The sequence below is a fragment of the Cryptomeria japonica genome, chromosome 5 (assembly GCF_030272615.1).
Source record: "Cryptomeria japonica chromosome 5, Sugi_1.0, whole genome shotgun sequence".
Lineage (NCBI taxonomy): Eukaryota > Viridiplantae > Streptophyta > Pinopsida > Cupressales > Cupressaceae > Cryptomeria > Cryptomeria japonica.
In genome coordinates this window covers 923275938-923279982 of record NC_081409.1, presented here as the reverse complement: position 1 = coordinate 923279982, position 4045 = coordinate 923275938, and positions in this window count along the sequence as shown.

Sequence of the window (4045 nt, the reverse complement as noted above, 5' to 3'; positions counted from 1 at the left end):
CCCAAAACTAGTTAGAGAATGTATTGTGAGGTATGATCCCATCTCTGAAACCATCAAAATAGATAATGGTGAAACCCTCCTTGCAATTAACCGGGAAGTTATCTCCTTTATTTTCAAATTACTTAATTATCAGTTCTCAAACTTTTCTCTCACCCAATCAGTTACTGAGTTCAACGTAGACAAAACTGGGCATCAGAATAATATAGCAAAGTATTGGTTGAAGATTCCTCAGAGGGGTGGCTCCATATTACCCAAGTATCCCAACAAGAACCATATGCTCCCCCACATTCACAATGTCATGCTATTACTACACCGAGTTAGAGGTTCGATAGAGGCCTACAGTTTCAATGATTGGATTTATTGCTATGTACAACTGGTACTCGAAGGGAAGCAGTATCTTGATTGGGCAGAGCTGATTGCTGATTCCATGAGGGAGCAGTTGAGCATGGCCAAACAGTTCAAGCAAAATTTCTTCATGTCCTCATATCTAATATAATGCTTGGCATGTGTTAAAGATATAGTGGGTATTCCTTGCCAGCTTGTTGAGGGAGAGGTTTATGTGTATGATTTTTACCCTATGTTACAGAGGGATAATGCTTTGCAAGACTTTAGGAGAGTACATAGTGCCTTCTTGGGAGATTTATGTTATGAGTTAATGAACATGAAAACCAAGAGGATGTCTGAGGATGCACAGACATTAGTGAAGAAATACGGTAGTTTCTTTGTTTAGTTTCCCCACTTTTGCTACATAAGAGTAGGCGGCTTCAAGGAAGAGCCTTTCAGGCTTCCCTGTTTTTGTTCAGATTGCTTTGTTTTGGCTGAGATCTGTAGGTAACTAGCTACCATGATTAAGAAGTCTCAACCCAAGGATAAATGGGAAGATCATTTTCCTATTCAATTGGGTATTTTATCTTGTAGTTAAATGTCAAATGCTTTAAGCATTGGAGCCAACTTGAAAAACTTCAATTTTTCACTATATCATGAAAGAAAGGGCTTTGACAATAAGGGTTTCTCATGGAGTTTTGGTTTGATGTCGCACCTTCCAATCTCACACCTGGAGGACTTCTGGGAAGATTGCAATGATGAGCTTGAGGTTTTCAAAAGGGAAAACATGAGAATGGTTTTGGAATAGGTAGTTTCATTGCAAGTGAAAATTGACATAAGTGGGCTTGAAGAAGATTATCTAAATCTTTTTGAACCCAGATACTTAAACCAAGCTGAACCCGGAACGTCCTGCATTAATTGGGACGGAGAAGAAGAGGATGACATATAGCTTAAAACAAAAAGGGTTTTGGAAAGAATTGCGGAATGGATTAACAAGAGAAGAACAATGAAACTAGGCGACAAGATTGGTCTTGCAAGAGGTAGTGAGGTTGCTCTGTGTTCCCCAAAACATTTTTCTAACCCCACTTCTATACCTATTCATGCAGGTAAAGATAAGAAGCCATCTTACACCAAGCACAAGCCCAATCCGGCTTTGGATTTTGTTGCTCCTTGATATACCAGGTCATGAAGTGCTGCGCATAAGAGAATGGACCAGACCAAAGATATAGAGGCAAAGGACAAAATTCTTGATGCTCAGATTTTCGAAGTAGAGGACCTTGACAGTGACATTGTCAATACCATGGGTTCTCATGCGGTCACTATAGCCATGACGCCGCCACCTAAGGTGATCGGAGGAACAACCAGTTCGAGTGCCACCCCTAAATGGGTAACCATTTTAGTGAGCAAGAACTAGAGTTTCATTCCTGTAACCATCCCAATTCAAGACATGGTGGTTAAGTACACAGAGAAGGGTCCCAAACCAAAGAAGTTCAAGAGAACTACCAAATTGGATACTGATGAAGAGACTGGGAAGTGGGTTGCTGAGATTGCTTCTTATAAGCCTAAAGATGAGAACAAGGAGGTAAATGCAGAGGACTTTGAGATCACCAAGGTGGAGCTCAGAAATATGAGTAGAGATTCGGATAATCACCTTTTCCAGGTATCGGCTAAGAAGATGCTCACTAGGTCAGAAAAAGATGGGTAGGAGAAAAGAGAGTTGAAGTGGCATATCAAAGTTCTCACTCAATTCATTGATAGTATTGGCTACTTTGGAGCACTTCCGATATCACATACTTCAGAGATTTTTGACCCCACTACGTCAGAGAACAAGAAGTTGATGGGTCAAGTTCAGCGGGCCAAAAGCATTGTGGGTGCTGTGGATAAATGGATCGAGGGAGTGTTTAAAGATGGTGAAAAATATATCACAAGCTCCAGGAAGTTATGCGACAAAATGCAAAGCCTCATTGTAGAAATTCAGAATCAAATCGTGCCATGGGAGAAAGAAGAGCATAAGTGGGAAAATGTCTTGCCTATGTTCACCAAGATAGAGGAGTATGGAGCTGCCAAATTCTTAGCAAAGAACTCAATCAAGCTAGTAACCGATGAGTGCCAACTCTTCGTACTGAAGAAGACTATAATGTGGCGGGTACTCACATTCAAGTCTGTGATTTCTGATGCCAGAACCTCTGTTTATGAACTTCAGGACCTCCAATGTAGCTTGGTTAATGACAACAAAGTGGTTAATCTAGACCATGATTGGCAGCTAGGAATTTGTGGTTTGAACACGCAGGATGCGATAAAGGCTTTTAGGCTATACATGGAGAAAGTTAAGGCCAAAGGTGATTTCACTCCCGAAGATATAACACAAGTCGCTCGGATCGAGTCCATGACATTTGTCGGTAACGATCAGTTACTGAAGCATGCTGAGAAAATGGTGAAGCACATATGGGACAAAGAAGCCGCAAAAGAAAAAATCAATGCCATGAAAAATCCAAGCCAATCTATAATCCAAGAACTTGCAACTGCCCACGATGTCTAGAAAAGTGGAGGAGAGGATGATGATGGCAAAGAAGCATGACATGTTGATAATGCTTGTTTTTATTTTATGTGTTTTCATGATCTTGCAAATGACTTCGGGACATCTATCCCTAAAATACTCTGTTCATTTTTATAACTGTTTCGAAGGAGGTCGAGTTTTAAGGGAGACCTCCTTTGTTCTTTAAGACTATAAATTAGATGAAGATAGATGGAGAAAAGGTTAGAATAGGTATCTTAGATTTTGATTTTTAAGATTTCTATGTTTGTTGAAAAAGAAGCCATCAGTTTATTTTTGAAATCTGAAATTAGAAAGGATTTATACGGGAATTGTTGTGCCTTTGATGCATGAAATACATATATATATATAAAGATCATATGCATTTTTGAGGAGGAAAAATCTTTGAGTTTTGAATCTGTGGAGTGGTATTTCTTTGCAAATATTAATCCAATTAAATGACTGTGATTTCCTTTCTAATGATAGATGTTTTTATTAATCTGGGACTCCTTTCTATGTGATTGTAAGAGATATGTGTTTGAAAAGAGTTTTTATTTCTCTTACCTATTTTTAAGAAATGTTGAATCGGTGTTTCTGAACTTTGTTTCGATCACCTCTATTTTTCATGTTGAAGCATTTTGAGGAATAGTTTTCTCTGAAATATTTGTAAACCATTAGCCTCTCATCCAAGAATGAAGTAGGCAGCCTTATGTGCTTTCAGGTTAAAAGCATACCAATTTAATTTAATTAGATTATTCCCTGAATAACTAATGGAGGGAGCTATACCTATCAAAAATTCAGAGGGAAGTGGTGTATGTCACACTTACCCAACTGTTTAGTTGAACTTTTGTCTTTCAAAGAAGGTGATAGGGTTTGAAATAATTTAATTTAAAGAAAGGCAAAAACATGTTCACTAACACTTAGGTACATGCACCACATTGTAGTTTGCATATGAGACACTTAGGGAGATGTGCATACATTGGGAGTGTGTATGTAGGATAATTTCCACCTTTTATGGTGTGATCTTGTTATTACTCTATCATATCCACTTATTGTGGAGTGATAATTCCACCTTCGGTGGGTGATCCACCTCATGTGAAATATTTTACCATTTCCCCTAACTATTTTGGAGGAGGTCGAGTTTTAAGGGAGACCTCCTCTGTTCTTTAAGACTATAAATTAGATGAA